The sequence below is a fragment of the Perna viridis genome, chromosome 9, assembly GCF_037379345.1.
Source record: "Perna viridis isolate PV_CMFRI_1.1 ecotype Kerala chromosome 9, ASM3737934v1, whole genome shotgun sequence".
Taxonomy (NCBI): Eukaryota; Metazoa; Mollusca; class Bivalvia; order Mytilida; family Mytilidae; genus Perna; species Perna viridis.
The window spans coordinates 14,097,426-14,116,673 of record NC_142453.1 but is presented as its reverse complement, the minus strand read 5'-3'; the positions used below and the strand labels follow the sequence as shown (position 1 = coordinate 14,116,673).

Genomic DNA, 19,248 nt, shown 5'->3' with positions numbered 1-19,248 from the left:
CGCAACCATCATCGCAATAAATACCACATCTGACGGGTTTAATTAATTGAAAGGTTGTTTATGTTAACAATGATTGTATAGCTTTAAGATATTTTCTTGTGCCTTTAATTAAAGTTTTAAACACATCAAATGATGAATTATATTTTTATTGTATTACAGAGTTTTACTTAAAATAATTTTCTTGACCCGTCAAAGTTTTAAAGAAAGTTTTTTTTATTTTGCAATCTCAGGTTTTATTAACTCTCAGTGTAAATTAGGGATTAACAACTTACCTAGACATCATCAAAGATGTGTCTATTGGTAGTATCTACTACCTGTATTGTTAGTCTCTACATATGAAACCTATGTCTTGTCTATATTGTTAACAGGTACAAATATGAACGTAAACGTTCTTGTGTACACCTATCTCTATTCATAAGCAGGCACTAACGAATAATCCAAGTTATTCAGCTTCATTGCACAAATATCTGCTTTATATTTAGGTTCTAAAACAATGGTTGGTCTCCACAATTTTTCTATTTGTTGGTTGACATATAGCGTTTTATCATTAATGTCGCTGTCTACTCCATATTGAGTTTTATAAGCCAGATAAACATAACCATCTGTTTAGGCTGTACTATAGAATAGAATTGCTGTTGTTTGGAAACAACATATTTATTACCCGTTAAGGCTAATTAAAGTTTGTATAGAGGAAAATTAAGAAACAGAGTATTTAATCATTGTTGAGATTTGTTACGTGATTGAAGTTTATTGGTACTTTTGAAGAAAAGTACACATAGCTCGATTAAGATACAATATGAGGACACCAGTTATGTTTCCTTAATGGGTACTTTAAAATTATCGGTTGTAAAATGAAATGTCAGTAATTTGCTGACATTTGCAAGTTGATAAACTCCGTTCAGATTTAACATTTTCTTAAAATTATCATATATATATATATATATATATAAGTCTCAGAATATTCGCTACACTGCTCCATCGGATCAAATTGATGCAGAAAAGATAATGTAAAGATAGTATAAATTTATAGAAAGGTATGAAAATTCCCAACGATGTCAGAACTGTCAAATAAATTTGCGATGCAAATTTTTGGTCGTCCCCTCTGCGGGACTCGAACTCGTACCGCTGTGACATCTAAGGCAACACCGCCTGCACTAAGTCCAGCGCCCTAGATCACTCGGCCAGCTAGGCTATATAAAATATAGCCTTTGCTGGCCGGGTCATTCCTCCTGTTAGTACACGACATATGGTAGTACGGGACAGTTCATTTAGGTGTTATTATGTAGGATAGAGGATCAAATTAATGATGCATGCTACAACAAATCAATATTATACAAACGTCTCAGAATGTGACGACTCTATTCGCTACACTGCTCCATCGGATCAAATTGATACAGGAAAGATAATGTAAACATATAGAAAAGTCAGAAAAATTTCCAACGATGTTAGAACTGTCAAATTTGCGATGCAAACTTTTGGTCGTTCCCTCCGCGGAACTCGAACTCGTACCGCTGTGACTTCTATGGCAACACAGCGCCCTAGATCACTCGGCCGTCTAGGCTATATAAAAATATAGCTTTCGTTAACCGAGCGATACTTCCTCGTAAGTAAATCTAGAGCGCGAACATTAGCACATGATGTAATTGAATAGGACAACTTCTGATGGAATCGAGTAAGACAATAGAGGATATGTAACAGTATACAAATACAAGTCTTAACTACATCCGAACTCTAGAATCGATGCGATGTTGCAAAGTTGGTCGTTCCCTCAGCGGGATTCGAACCCCTTCTCCTCTCTAACAGCTATGGCTACATCGCCTGCACTAAATCTAACGCCCCATGCACGAATCCTCTTGAAAAAATGGCCAGAAAACAGACTAAAGTATTTAAAAAAAAATTTGGCTACTTTTTATACCTGGTTGAGGCAAAAATCTATTTTTTACGTTTTTGATTCTTCAAATTTCTATTTTTCTACAAAACGGAATAAAGTGACATATATACATAAATAAACATACAGCCCAATGCCTCAACTTTACAATAGTATAAACAAAGTAACAAGGTTTAGGAGAGAAATGCACCCCACCGAAAATTCGCTTGAATTGACATGTTGTTCAATATCAAAACGCCTAGAGTATTTACACTTCAGTTAAGAATGACTAATTTGATATTTTTTATTCAGTTTTATCACAATTAATACCTCTGGTGTTCTTTTGATGACTTGTGGCGATTTTCGAGGACAGAATTTATAAATAAAAAATGGAAAAAAATCGGATTTTCGATTTTCCTGTAAAAAGTAGTATAAATTTGACAAACTTAATTGTCTCAAATTTTAGATCATTCGATAGATAATTTAATTTTCTACATGAAGAAACCACGAAAAAGTTTTTTTAAGAAAGAATTTTAAAAAAATGCTAAAAATATTACCCCTACTACTTGAAAACTGGTCTGGGTATCAAACAGAATTCATATTCAAAGCATACCGACACTGTAAAACTAGTATTTTAGGCATTCATACATGTAATTAAGATAATGATGTACATAACATATCTGATTAACTTAGGCGCTTAGATTTTCTTCTTGGAGTGTTATGACTATTAAATCGAAAAAGTGGAATTTTCAAAATTTCAGAATTTCCTCTATATATCGCATAATTGTCACTTTTTTTCAAAACACTGCAGTTTAAACAAGCTTCTGTGTGATACAGTATATTTACATAGTACCTTAGCTTTCAAACGAGCCTAAGTAATAAATCCTTGAACTTTTCCAGTTAAGTTAGGTGAAAAATTTCCACCCATACCCATGAAAAAAAATAGCTCAACATGAACCGAAATGAACATTTTTAGTTTTTGGAATTTCATATCTTCTTCCATTTCAACGGTAATTGGTTTTTCTCCCTACTTGAAAAAAGAGTTTGCATATTCAAACACATTGATATAGCACAGTAATCTTCTAATGAGTCAAGGGAATGCATCATTAAACGTATTCCAGGCCATTTTGGCGAAATAATGGAACCCACTACCCACTAAAATCTGCCCCAATTTTAAAGAAAATGATCGTTAGTAGTATACACGATCTGTACACAAGGTCTTTCTGGTATTTATTATGGAGATCTTCATGTATCAATAATATTGTCTAGCAAATGTGCTTTAATTATCCCGAAGACGACACAATAATTAAAAGGGAAATTTAATAATTGACAGATTATCACGCCTTTTAGCATTGTTTATTTTTGGTTTAACATGATTTTGTTTGCTTTCATGTCATTAATTGTATACATATAAAGTTTCGAAAATGCAACTACGATAACTAATTGACACACATATATCTCACACCGTTTAAAAATGCTAATCTACCGCATACGAATTGTTGGTTTTCATAGAAATTTTAATGGGTAGTGGATACCATTCTTTCGCCTACATGGCATGGAATATGTTAAATTATGCCATTCATTAACTCATTAGTAAGCTAAGATGCTGCATAAAATATACAAAACTTGTTTGAAGTAGAGTACATGAAAAAATGCACATTACAGGTTAATTGGAAGAAAATATGAAATTCCGAAAATTCCGCCTTTTATGAAAAACTCTTTATTGTCACCTTGAAAGTGAAAAAAAAACAAAAAAAACACGCGCTTGAAATGAGCTGATAAGTTAAATAACTCGATAGTTGAAACAATGGTACCCAATATGGAAAAGTTCAAATATTTATAAACTGAGCCCATGAAGTACCGTAGTTGAAAAAAAAGCCAATTACCGGTGAAATAGAAGAAAATATAAATTCCGAAAATTGCCCTTTTTATAAAAGAGTAATCAAGGGAACCAAGGTTTTAGCGGAAATCAAAAGAATGTAATCCAGGGACAAAGACCAGACATAGAAAACAGACATACACAACAAAGAACATAACGTAACTAAAATAATACATGAAAAGTAACAAAAGTAAATGATCAACTCGGACTCAAATAAAAACTGGGAGTATGGACCCGCTGCGGAGGGTGAGCGTCCTCTGCTTTTCAAATAACACCCGCCGAGTTGTTCATAAAAAGTCCGGGGTAGACAATAGAGGAAAGGAAAACTATGACACGTTGAACAAATTAGTTTTCATGGTGCATATGGATACACCGTAACGATGCACAAGTTGATGACGACCATAAAACTTCTGTAGTGATGACTACAATCTTTTAGCAACATAACCCTATTCCAGAAGCCTACTTGTAAGAAGTCTAGTGAGATACAAAAGTCTGAAACTCGTTATTGTCAAGTTGAAACTGAAAAATACGTACCTGAAATAAGCGGATATGTTGGATACATCAATAATTAAAACAACAGTACCCAACATATCTAGCGTACACCGTTTATAAGTTAAATTAATATTTTGGTTCATGTTGAAGTATTTTTTTTCCATGGGTAGGGGTAGCAATTTTTCATTTAACTTGACGTATTTATTGCATGGGTTCATTTGAAAGCTAATAAAATATATATCTCACAGAAGCTTGTTTAAACTGCGGTGTTTTAAAAAAGACAATATTGGGTGATATAGAACAAAATCTGAAACTCTGAAAATTCCCCTTTTCACGATTTAAAGGTTAATATTATCCCGAAAAGAAAATATAAGCGCCTAAATTGAACAGATATGTTGGGTACATCATTATCTTAATTATGAATGCCAAAAATTGGGGGTTTTACACTGTCGATGTGCTGTGAATTAGAATTCTGTTTGATACTCAGACCAGTTTTCTATGGGTAGGGGTAGTATTTTTAACATTTTTTGAAAATTTATTCATGTAGAAAATTAAATTATTTATCGAATGAAACCGAATTTGAGACGTTTTATATGTGCTATAACTTTTATAGTCGAATTTATGTGACTTTTTACGGGAAAGTCTAAAATCTGATAATTTGCATTTTTTGATAAACTCTTGACTACGAAAATTGCCATAAATCACCAAAACAACCCAGAAGTATTAATTGTTATAATACTAAACAGAAAAAATATCAAATTAGCCATTCTTTACTAAAGCATAGATATCATCATGTAGCCTGATGTCATTTTTACAATGGCATCAACAAAGTTGCAGTAAACTTGGAGTCAAATGCAAAAATGTACCCCTACCCAACCGAAATATCGCTGAAATTGACATAATTTTCAATGTCACCTAAAGCATGGATACTCTAGGTGACATTGAAAATTATGTCAATTTAAGCGATATTTCGGTTGGGTAGGGGTACATTTTTGCATTTGACTCCAAGTTTACCGCAACTTTGTTGATGCCATTGTAAATGTCATCAGGCTACATGATGATAGCTATATATATTTAGTTTCTTCACACATGCTGTCCAGAAAGACTTGGACGCTCGAACAATTGCACCGTGTTGGGAAAGATACCACGTTAAAGAACCCTGCTGTGGTATTCGATAGGAGTAGGAACCTTTCCGCCACAGGAGGCTAAATTGCCCGACCTTACCCACCCACCCCCCTTTTTCCAGTGGCAATCAAGGTTTGTCGACCCTATTATCCTTGTGACACATCCTTTTTTTCATTTCATGTTCATTTTGTCATCCATTTCATGTTCATTGTCTGAATATAGCTGAAATATTGCTGCTCAGACGTTAAACCCTAACAAACAAACAAACAAACATGATGATGATATCTATATATATTTAGTTTCTTCACACATGCTGTCCCAGAAAGACTTGGACGCTCGAACAATTGAGTCACAAAAATCTTGGCTTTTTGACCCACTAGGGTACAAATGCAGGCTTATAGCGAAAAAGAATCCGCGAATATTCTTTGGCGACAAATTGACTCGGATATGGGAGGTATAAAGGTGCCCATTGACTAATTGAATTTGGAGGACTGTTTTATAAACTTATATACGGACATTTGTAACGTTTTCAATCTTTTTCATGTACATGTATATCAATATTTGAAAGGTTTTATTTTAGAATAGGTATTATAATTATGACAAAGATTTAAGAGTCTTAAAGTTATGGTTCGGATACAGCACTCCTTAAAATCAAAACAATTAAATTGAAAACAAAATCGATACAAAAACAATCCAAAAACAGACAAAACGAAACTTAACAAACATCCCAATATCAAAACAAACAAAATACAGAACTAAAAGTAATAAATGAACAAAAATGAACATAAATAAATAAATAAAAACAACAACAGCACAAGAACAGACAAAAACAACAACAACACTAGTCTAAGAAATAACAGACAAAAAAGAAGCGAGAAACCAACATGATTGGCACACATAATCATATTTCGATATTTTGGAAGTCATCGTAAAAGAAGTGAGGAATAAATTATATTTATATCATGGTCGTCGCGGAAGATAGAAGCTTTACAAGATCTGATTTTATTGACTTTATATAATATATCATATCATTTATTCGTTAAGAGATACAGCAATAACAACACATTAAAATTTTATAGAAAAGGCACCGACAAACTATAGTGTTTCACAAAGACATTTACAATCAGTGTATCACAAATTTAAAGGCGAATATCATATTCATATTTTCTAATATATATATAATCGTAGAATACACCCGTTCCTTCTTAAGCTTTATCGCAAATAATTGATAAAAAAGTTAAAAATAGATCTGAAGTGAATAAACAATATAGTTATATTCGATTAGATATGAAAAGTTAGAATTATTGGGCTACATCATCTCTCAATTAAATGGCAAATGTGAAACTTCCTATAGTTTGATGTATGCTGCAAGTTAATTATGTTATTCATCTTGGTCCGGACAAAACACAATCTTGGTCATTTTAGACTATTTTTAATATCACTCGAGATAAACATATTGTAACGCAATCTTATGGAAAATTTTTAAACCTTACAACTTATTTTAGTCTATATCATTAAACGAAACGTATATAATCCAAAATTAAAATGATTCTCGATTAATTTCACGAATATCCTAAATGTGTATTGATATATGTGTAAGTATTTTGGTGTTTTTTTTTCGAATACCAAGATATCAAACTGACCTTCATGTGTTGCATGGTCTATTTCAATGCACTTGGAGATTTCTATAAAAATACTATTAACTGAATTATGTCACATTTATTTTGATGTTTTTGGAGGTATTTGACCCCGAGGTTATGTAAATATAAAAGGTCATAGGTCATGAATATCCTGTCACTATAAACATACTCATTCAACTGAATTACATACCTTTTAACGTTCTTAGAAGGCAACACAGTTAAAAAGATATGCGCAGAATGTTCATAACGAAATAAAAATTGTTCTTTTCTACAAAAAGAGATACATTAAGCAAATGTACATGTACTATTTTAAACGTGTTTATTTTTGGCACATACAGGTATATGCATTCATACACTAATGCAATGAACTTTGAAGTGTTCAAACATGCAATGTTCAACTATTATTCCAAAGTCATTATTCGTTTGATCATAGAACGAAACATATGAAATTCGTGTCTATCCTGCAAAACGACTTAGAAAAACACAATATGCACATATAATTCATATAGCTATGCAAATTATAGTGAAAAAGAGTTCGGTCCATGTGTCTTGGTAGTTTTTAAATATAAGCATGACTGTTCATTGTTATTTATTTTAATAATAAAAAGTAACCGCATTTGCGACAACATTTGTGTGCTCTCAACCGCTTTAGACTATCACATCAACCGTATTAAAAGACGCACATTCTCTGCTAAGGTGCTTTGACAAATTCGTTGTTTATTTCTAAATGATTTCAAACTTGGAATTGATAATGTTTCAACGAGTTTTTTTTCCACAAAAATGATGCAAATGGAAGTCATGGTTGTGTTTAGGATAGCCCATTTACAATACAAAAAAAGGGATTAATTTTTGTCCTCCAAGAGTCCATTTTCATGATCTTGTTTATCAACTGCATTTGCGCTAAGCACCGCTTTGGAAGGGACGGATTTACCTGGGTGAAGATATAACTAAGTACTATGTGTGTTTCAATCTGTTATTCCCTTCCAGCATAATAACGCGAAAGCTTATATTCTACGTATGTTTAAATTTTCATCATATTCGTTTTCAGTTATTAGAATAAAGACACATCTTATTGGTTGTGCCATAAGAGTGAGGCGACCTTTCCCATTTATAATTTTAACAATAAGACTACTGACCAGAATTGTGCCGAGATCTTTTTTATTGTTATTTTTGCGTCGCAACTGCATGATTTGATAAAAAAATATGGCCGGTGACTATGAAATTATTCAAATGATTCAGAATAAGTTCATTTGCAGAAAAAAATATGTACATGGGGTTAGATGAAACGCGACGGTGACAATAAAAAAAAGTGAGCTAACCCATATGCATGACACGGATAAAAATTATCAAAACGTACAAATTATAAGTAATGGTAAATTTCCAAAATCAGCATGTGATTTATGACGTTTTATGGCGTCTACATTTTATTGCTGCTGTATGTTGGATGGTATTATAAGCTATGCCCACAAAACAATAATCGGTAGATTTACACATTAATTCATTACAAATTGGTTTCCTTTCTAATCTCATACTTCTCTGATGAGAGGTTAATAGCAGTTATATATCAATAAACCAGGCATAAAGATCTACGGAACCGACCGGAATTGATTTGAGTGTTAATTTCTTGCTATTCTAATTTTGTCGCGCTGGGACTGGTGTTCATTTGTCCGTTATAATATATGGAATGGCTTTTCACCTTAGTGAATATTATGACATTTGCAACACGAAAAATTGAGGATAATTTACATGTTAAAGTTATAAAGGTTAGATTTTAATGCATCGTTCAGTTTTTGAGCACAGGACAGGGATACAGCTGGTTTGGTAGTAAGTAATTTTTTGTGTTTCTTAAAGTTTTTAAGTTGCGAAATTTGTGTGAGGTAGATCATAATTTTGCAGACCAAACTGAGTTTTCCATTGCATGTTTTAAAATGACATAACTCACATGATTTAATGTCATTGCAAACATTATTGCGCGTTTATATTACGTACAGAAAACATTTCAGATAAAACGGATGAACAAACAAGGAAAATTCAAATATTAGCTCCGTTGACTTTGAGGAGTTTATTTTCGTATACATTTGTATTCCGCGGTTTGCATGTATATATTACAAAATCGTCTGAAAGTGGCACCGATTACACATACATGTACAGTAATTTTAATGGTAATAAAAAATAATTGACTAGTAGATTTTTGTATGTTTTAGATACAACTTATTCACATTGCGCCCAAGAAATTTCACTGTAGGATTATTAGTCCGTTATAAATATGATTGTCCATGTCGCTTTGCGAAAAAAAATATTCATTATTCATGTAGTATTTCGCAACGAACTTCAATAACATGTGCAGAGAAACCATTCGAAAAAGCGAGTAAAACAGAGCAATCGATATGGAGAACACACGGTGATTTCTTGTTGCTTGAGGATCTCCGGATATATAAGTAATATCGGATAACATAAGGCGTGGCTTGAAAAATGCAGGGAAATATACATTCGCATATTCAACACGTTGTATGAAGTGTGTATGAAGACAATTTTTGAAGGAAAAAAAAAACGCATTTATGTTGGACATTTTCTGAAATAACAGCTTCACGAAATGAAACTCTATGGTGCTATTTATCGAAAATATTCATTCGACAAACTATTAAACACTTTGAAAAGAAATTACTTATAAAAATATGTCATAGTAAGTGTAATTCTTCGCTATAATCGTGCAGGAAATGGGTGAATCATGGTGAAAAAACACGCAATTCTTTCCATGAAATCTTATTCAAAATGTTATATGAAATGCTGAAATGACAATCTTTTCTTTTTTGTAAGTGTCAGTAATTCCAGTTATGAATTATTTGAAATGAATTACACTATTATCATAAAAAGGAGATACCTCACATTGCCCTATCATTCTGTTGTAACTTTACACTCGCCCTTCTGCATCCTCTGACAAGTGTAAGACGAGCAAACTGTCAATATGTCGTCATTGACCATATTGTATGTGCCCACATTGTCATATTCATGTGTTTTTTTAACGGGATTCATTATTTTTTTCTATTTTACCTGGTTCTTACCGATTCTAGCACTGTAATTGGAACATTAAACGTTGGCCTGCAACAACATATTTCTAATATACTTTATTATATGTTTCACTCTTTTTCGTTTTTGCCCTTACATAACTACTAACTTGAGCAATACTCTATTTTTCATTATTGTAACTTAAATATAACTAGCTTGGGAATACGTTGTATTCTGTTTTTTTTTGTTTTTCGTTTTTGGAAGAGGTGGGTGGGTTTTGGTTACATTTTCTAAACGTGTAATGCATGAATGTTGCCAATATCATTTAATGTCGTCATCAGGAGATGTATTTTGCGTGTAGGAATTGACTCTACTTTTCGAATGAAAAAAAAATATCTAGAACTCGCATTAAGTTAAAGGTATTAAGAAGATTCATACCAATTTGATGAACCTAGAATTTCAGGTAGTTTTTAATCTTGTCCGAACTAAAAGGTATCCCATTATGTCTAAGCTTATACTTATATAAATATGTTTGACAGGCACATTGCGCAGTTTTTTTTTAATTCTGTGACGTTGCATGTATCAAAATTGATTCCTATTTTTCAGGTTTGATTTTAAGCTACTGGAAAATGTAAAGCGAAATCGTAAGTAAGATAATAAGCAGTTAATCAAAGTACACGTGTACCGAGTAAATCGAAACCAAATTAAAAACTTACTTCAGCATTCCAAATTGGGAAGAGAAGACAAAATGCTACTGATGGTACAAGTTAGAACACGCTTTAACAAACAGCCGTCAGAAGTTCCGATTACATATTAGATTTTTTTTCTGGGAAATCACCGCTGTCATATGTTAACTTGTCATGTATACGAATGTGGAAGTCAAATCGTACTGAAGAAAAAAGCGAAAACGTTCAGAAAAGCACATCATCTCACACTGCTTCATGTTGGTCAGTCAAAACATGTATAAATGTACAATCATGTCTATTGTATGAAATGTTGGGAAGTAAGCGCACCATCATTTTCGTAAAATCTGTTGAAGCAACATTGTTAACGCCGATGAAATTGTTCTTTTACCTTAAATGACAATAAATTAATTTGAGATAAATACTGTAATCTGTTTGGGTAAAATAGTTTTGTTATATCTCAATGGATAAGAAATATTGACACGCCCCTATTCAGTTTAATTCAGAGCTACTTTTCACATGTTTAATGATAAAAATATGTTTTAAAATTAATTTATAAGAATTGTCTATGATACTAATTGTGTCTATTGAAAAATAACATAAATTTTTGTGCATATTGTTTACTGCGCGATAGCCAATTCTTAAAGAACATTAAAGTGCTTGATTATAAATATTACTGTTTATCACATAGTTTGCTAGTTTGCAGTTCTATTTGAGTTTCAGCAAGATGTGAGAAATGGATATAATTTTTTTTCCAAAATTATCGCATTTAACACTTGATTTTTTTTCTCGACAATATATACTTGACAAAATACAAACAAACCTGATTCACGCCTGAAAAAGCTTAGTAGAGGTTGGGTCTTGTAAACAACTTACTAAGATTAAATGCAGAATGAACAAATTGTTACGAAACTTCTTTTTTAAACTTTCTGACTTTTTACTTGATTATGCCAAAACAACAGTATGTAGGTTGGGCAGAGAACGTTAATAATTTATCCCTCTGTCACCGCTATCATTAATGATATCTCATCAGATCACCATTGTCTCAAGTTCAAAAAGCAATAAATGCTTACAAGTCGTTTGGTTCCGTTTTTTTAGGAAGTAATTTGTGCGATATGATTTTAGTTTAAACATATTTTATTTATAAATATCAAACATGTGTACAAAACAGGTCAAACAAAGATTTTGACATGATTATTTATAATACATACTAACGTGGATGTCTTACTTTTAAAAGGGGCTCGTGTTAAAAAATGAATGAATGAATGATTCTAATTACTGACTGAGGAACTGTTTCATAAAGGACCTGGGTCATTTTCCCAGGATTCTGACCACTAGTAGGGCCAATTAAAAATGCTGAAATGTCCGAAATATTCACCAGAATCTCTAGAAAAGAAACCTTAATTTTCCGTAAAATGCAAGTTTTGTGGAAAATCAGATAGGTTAAAATTACAAATATTAAAAGTAAAAATCGTTGCAGTTTTTACAGGATCGTTCTCAATTGAACACTTTGAGTCGGAAATGTATAAAGAAGCACCGTTACAACCATCACAATGTATTATTTTTTTTCTCAAACTTCTAAAAACGCAAGATGGTCGGTAATGTGCTTTTAGGTGAGAATGTAACTTTCTGTAAAAAAAAACAACGAAGAATTTGAGCAGTTACCCTTGTGAAGCGGATTCCGGTGGTTACGCCATAAACTGTTCATAGCCCAACTGATTTGACTTTTAACTAAATCAAATTTTATTAATGGAAGGAAACATGTACTGCAAACCTGAGCTGTACTATCAACATGAAAAACAAAATAATTGTAGTGGATGGTTCGTTAAGAAAAGCAGTAATAATCTTCTCACTGTAACATATATGCGTTATTGCGTGAATATTTGAGATTATTGTCCCAAGTCAGGGCATATCGAAAGCTTTAGGCTCGGGGGCATTAACATAACCATTGCGGAGCAAAGCGATCCTCTTTGTTCTTTTTTTATTGGGAAGGCGGTTTGGAGGAGATAAGTTTGTGTAAATTTAAAATTTCGATGCAAAAGTATGAAGATATACATTTTTCCCCATTAAGTGAGGATGAACGTCCCATTCGAATCCGCCACTGCCGGCAGATTGCACGAGCTGGCGAGTCCAATGCTGTATTCCGCAATGGATGATATTCACAATAATTATTAATTAAATACTGTTTGCTAGATAACTGTAAAACTGTGATATGATCTTATATATGGCCCAAACAGGCCGATACAGAATAACTGTATATATTTTATACGCCCGCAAAGACAGTTCGTATAATGATTAATTATATAAATGTCCGTCCGTTTGTCCATCTGCATAAACATGTCTCATCATAACTCGAGAACCCCTTGTTTTGATTACAATTTTTGAAGTGCATCGGATTCATGTTCGTAGTGATCCTCCTTTCTAGAAGTGCATCTTGTGAAATTCCTCATTTTCTTTTTTCTAGCTATTGACTCATTTCTTTATGGATTTTTTTTTCACATGTCGCGCCGTAACTTGAAAAGATTTTACGTTATCACATAATTTGGGAATTGCATGTTGAATTTACTTCAAACTATACACAAATGTTTGTTGCGATTATTTGAATTTTTATACACATTTTAGTGAAGTTCTAATTTTGTTTTTGTTTTTGAGGACTTGACTTTTCTGCATATTTTCAAACCGTAACCTAATAACCCCTGGCAAATAAACCAATTGCTTAATTGGTACAAAAGTCTAGTGGTCTGTATACTTTTTGGAGAAAACTCGATTTTTAGTTTTAGACCTTTTTTTATATCATTTATGGGATTTTTTTCACACGGCACATTGCAACTCCATCATTGGGACGGATGTATCACACACCCATGGCGCAGTTGTTTAATAGTAAAGGAAACGAACTCCATTATCATAGAAAGCAGATATAAGACCAACATTAAGACAAAACGTGACGTCAGAATTGTGAAAGATTTCCTCGAATCGGTGTTAAACAAAGAGATTCTGCATTAATTAGGAATTAACATTTTTCCCCGTTTCTTTATTATGGACTAGAAAGGAGGATCATTATGAACATGAATCCGATACACGCTTCTTTAACACCAGAATCATTTTGAACACCTTGATATCGTGGTGTATAGTCTCTGCATCAATCATTGCTTGTTTGATATATTACTACATAATGAGCTCTGTATTGTCCAGGTTATTGCTTTAAGTCATGCTGTATTGACCTAAGGCGCAACTGAAGATAAAATAAATACAACTGGCCGAGAACCAATAACAAGGCCAAGACAGAAAGCATCACGTTATAATATCTTTATTGAATAACCAAGTTAATACGTCGAAGAAGTGGAGCTAAGATGATTTAATTTCGGGGATATCTTCAGATATTCAAAATTATCACAGATTGAAGCGAAAATCATACTTTGCAATAATACAGGTGTTCATGAATGATTCTGTTGTTTACGAAAAAAATGAGTGTATCGAATTTATATCCATCGTGATCCTCTTTTTTATAGCACCTAAGAAAGAAACGGACAATGCTATCTACCTCAACACGACTTGGTTCATTTCCGTGGAACTCTTGAAATCTAAATTTTGACATAGCATATATTGTTTATGAGATCTGCATTTTTAATTCAGTTGTCTAGGATAAATTCTGCGTTTCCGCTACTTATCAAAGTGTTGAGACACTGAGTCAAGGTAGACTTCAAAATTAATCAAAAATATTCATGCAAACAAATTGTAAGCTTATAAGACTGATCAAAATTGAATCAGCATTTGTTTTAATGTAACGTATATTTATATTGCCTGTTTATTAATGTATTTTTGTATCTTCATGTGTACGATTGCTTTTGGCATCCTAGCTATGTACGTTTATGTTCTCAAATTTAATGACGCTTTTCACTTAAATCAGTATTTCTTTAAAAAACAATTCCACTGAGAATCACTCACTATCAATATTAGATGAGTTTTCAAAGTGAGAATTGATCCACACAAATTTCGGGTTCGAGATGCATGAAGTAGAAATGAATCCCGTAGACTGGAGGAGGTTGAACAAGGGCCTAATCTCATAGGAGAAATGAGCAAAAAACTTCTTCCTGTTTTTGCTCACTTTGAGTGGAGTTTTTTGGGTAATTAATCAAATGTACAAATATGTCAATAATGTCAATATTGTAAATACAATTTACTAAAACTTGTCCTTGTCATTGTTGTTTTGATTAGGCCCTGGGTTTAACGCGTTGAAACTGCACGTTCTTCCAAGAAATGAGTACCTTCCTCTAGGAGTTCAAACAAGGATACAAACTCTTGTTGTAAAAAATTCTATGCAGTTTGAAAATCTTTAAACTAAATACAACTTTCTGCCTCATAGATTTGACCAATTTAAGATTCCAATATGTTGCAAAGTCAATGATATAGAGATGTTGTGAATACAGGAAATATGTCTTTATCACAAATGCACTCAATCTTTTTTTCTCTCCAAAACAAAAAGGTTACCAGTGAAGCCATAACCCATGAGGACCATTTTTTATGTTGAATCATTATTGCTTAAAATGAGTGTTTTATACCTGTCTGCCTTCAATAATGTACGTGCATTTCTCTTTTTTCTGCATGCATGATTGTTTCACAAGTATGTATAAGATTACAATACAAGTAACTCATATGTTTTGCAAATATACAAGTGCTAAGAAACCAGGCTTCATGCTTGTATAAGTTTTTTATTAAGAGATTTTGACATATACATTTAAGGCTGTTTCATGCTACAATACATGTGCCTGCACTTAAGAATCGTTAACTTTGCCCAAGCACAAACATTGTATGTTTTAATTTCTTCTCACTTCATCTGATGAAACTTTTAAGTGATAACCACTGAAAAAATCAAGGAAAAAAATCATTGCAGTGTCTGATATATCCAATATGTTAAAATGTAAATTCATGAAGATATACATGTATTTTAACCATATGATACGGAAGAAACCTCCTCCTTTTGAGAAATGTTGTTACATGTACATGTAATTTCGTGTAAATCAGTGGAAATTAAGGTTTGACAGTTATAACCGTCCCAGGTTTTTAAGCCGACCGGTCAATATTCAGAGAGTGGACAATACTGGTTGATTAAAATTTTGCAAACAAAACTCTGTCATTATTCATAGTTTTTATCTAACTTTAAGAATGTAAAAAAAAATATATATAATGAATATCTACTACATTTAATTGTTCAAAAATTTTATTCTTAAAGTATCTCTATCAGCTGTATTAATTAAAAAAAATAAACATTTCTTTCTGTAAAATAATTCAAATTTATATTAAATAAAACATATCAAACTTTACAAAAATGTGCAGTGTCCTTTATGAGCACATCTTTGTTTCAATAACTGTTAATAACATGCAACATTAGTAAGTAGAACAGGTCACTTTTCACCTGTCATTGCTAAAACAACATCCCCTCATAACCAGGAAGATCATAAAAGGGGTTTGAAGTGATGAATTTAAAACAATAAATTTAAGTCATTTCATGCACCAGACAAAAAAATCTTCTAAATACAGAAAAATGAAAGCTAGCTAATGATATTGCTTTAGAGCTTCTTCAATGTATGGTTCTTAGTATTTAATTTCATTTATGTACATGTACATGTACATGTACATGTAATTATTAACATACATGTACGCACTGCTTACATCAGACACCTATAATTAAATTCAATTATAGGTCTATGCTTGGATTTTGTTTACAGAAGTTAGATTACTGGGATCAAATCAAACACACATGAACTGTAGTATGTAATTTAAAGTACAATGTTTATAAAGTATAGAACGATTGAAAACTATTAGCATGTGTAAAACTATATTTTTACCAAAAGTGTTTGCAAAAAATACCTGTTATTTACAAACACTAGAACACTTTCAAACCTTCATGACCCATATCACTGGGGCGGATCCAGATACTTTGAGGGGTGCCAGGTATTTTTTGTCAATTTTACGCATGAAAATGACAAATTTTCAAATAAAAAGGAGGGGTGCCAACCCCATGCGCCCTCTCCTGGACCCGCCACTGTAATCAAAGACATTAATACTATACTTACAATGCAATATCCTCTTTAACAGGATCAGATCTAGAAGAATAAATTGTCAAATCTCGATTGAGCTTTCCTTCCTTTGAATGTTCCGGTCAATTTGACAAAATAGTCCATCTCTCTGCGTTAAAATTTAAATACTTAATATCATATAATCATTGATATATTGCAGTGCAACTCATATTAAATAGCTTTAATATTATTATACGCCCATGTCGTACGTAAAGTAAAACATAACATATTTGACATGGCGGTTGAGCAATATCTTTACGTAAACTTTACAAGGAGAATAATAACCCGCGGAATGTTATTTTGGTAGTTATATGTGGAAATGCCTACTCTTATGTAATTTTGTCTCCGACAATCTCAAAGTCAAGTTCTGTCTATAAGTACACTTCCTTGACAAAAATATATGTCCCAATTTCTTGAATTATTACCATTTAAATGCTGGATTGTTAAGACCTACTAAGAATGACCACATCCTCATCATGGTTATATTGTAGAATCACACCCATCTTGTACCTTGATCGTTCATTTCTTTGTAAACTACAAATTTATCATTTTTCTGAATACCCGAATATTGTGGTGTATAGTTTCCATTTCAACCTGTGCTGATTCTTCATATCTGAAGATATCCTCGACCAAAATGTATCTAATTTCTCATTTTAATCTTATTCCATCCATATTATACATAATATTAATCATGTCATATATGGAAAGCAAATCATATTTATAATAAAATGCATTTGAAATGATCGGTATTACGCCATTTTGAACTCTTGACAAAAGTACAATATAATAGGACTTTTCCGAAAGGGATTATATACTCTCTGTGCAAATACAAACTTAAGATCTGAACGCAGGAACGTAGTGGACAAATTACAAGAACTACAGCTGTAGTTTTAATTAAATTGAAGATGCGTACATGTTGTACATTATATGGTTATATTCTCCAGCTTTTCAATTGATATTAACACTTGAAGCAAATATTTATAAACATAATTAGGATAATCTCCAATATTCATGCAACAATTCGATTACTGTTCAGTCAGGCTGAAAGTTTTGTTGAAACGTCATGGCATTGGTATTGCAGTTGCAATATTGGAAGAGTAATCAAGGGAACCAAGGTTATAGCGGTAATCAAAATAATGTAATCCAGGGACAAAGACCAGACATGGGAAACAGACATACACAACAAAGAACATAAAGTAACTAAAATCATACATACAAAGTAAGAAAAGTAAATGAGCAACTCGGACTCCACTAAATACTGGGAGCATGGACCAGGTGCACCGGTAGGGTAAGCGTCCTTTGCTTTTCTAGAAACACCCGCCGAGTTGCTCATAAAAAGTCAAGTCCGGGACAGACAAACGAGGAAAGGAAAACTATGACCCGTTGAATAAATCCGTTTTCATGGTGCTGATGGATACACCATAACGATCCACGAGTTCATGACGACGACCATAAAACTTCTGTAGTGATAACTTCAATCTTGTAGCAACAAAATCCTGTTCCAGAAGCCTGGAAATATTACTGCACTGCTTTTGTGGTAAATATTATGATGATATACAAAAACGGTAGTTTAAAAACATGGCATGGCCATTATAGTACCAGACGTTCATTCAATTGATCGTAACTTCTGAATACTATCAAGATCTTGCTCTTTGTGAATTAAAAAGGTAGCATACAAACTCAGAAAACTTAATTCGACCAGAAATAAATATATCATGCCTTAAGGAACGCGGCTAGTCAAACTTCAACACAGAATTGACATTATATTAAAAGATTTGACATGAAGCGTTATTGGTTTTCCTCTAATCATTTAGTCTCATTTGTCTCAAAACAATGTTCTATCGTTTTTATTTTATTTGAAAGAAACGTCTTGTCTTAAAACTGATCTATTTTCTTCAAAAGGTAACAATTTTGTTGCTATTTGTGATATTTACTATATATTTACATGTAGTTTAGAGTCATTAAAGTTCGCTTATGAAATAAAACATAATTTTAATTAACAAACTACAGTTATAGTAAGGTACCAAAATTATGGGCTTTGTAAAACAAAATCCTGCTCATCGTTAGCAAATTTCCCCTGCTGACACGTGTATCTCTTTTGTACCTATAAATACTTTCGTTTTATATCACTTACTTCTACATGAAATTGTCATTGTAAATTCGGAAGTGCCAAGTCTTTAGCATTGCAAATTTTATGATACAAAGCAAATCTTGTTACTTTTTTTACTTTAACCTGTGTTTTAGTTTGAATAAAACCAACACAATACAAAATACTAGTAATGTAAAATGTAGTGGTACATTGTATGAAAAATTCTAAGATGAGTTGTGTCTTCTTAAGGTTGATATTTCTAACACCTCGAACAGCATTTTTTCACAACTTAATGAAATGGTCTTATAACTTAGAAGAAACGTTGGAATAGCAGTGTAGATCATTTCATTTCTACAGTGCAATTCAATACAAATACAAGTCATCAAAAAT

General features: G+C 32.4%; 1 protein-coding gene across 17 annotated transcripts in view; it reads left to right on the top strand.

Annotated features, from left to right (window-relative positions):
- Positions 1 to 19,248, top strand: part of LOC148606876 (nitric oxide synthase-like protein) — a 152,988-nt gene that overhangs the window by 44,858 nt on the left and 88,882 nt on the right. For 16 of the 17 annotated variants that reach the window (XM_088547287.1, XM_088547293.1, XM_088547291.1 and 13 more), the window contains one exon: positions 10,616 to 10,653. The gene's annotated coding sequence lies outside the window, so the exon portion shown is untranslated. Of the gene's footprint in view, positions 1 to 8,800; positions 8,828 to 10,615; positions 10,654 to 19,248 lie in introns of those variants that run through there. The other variant, XM_088547298.1, reaches the window with a different exon arrangement.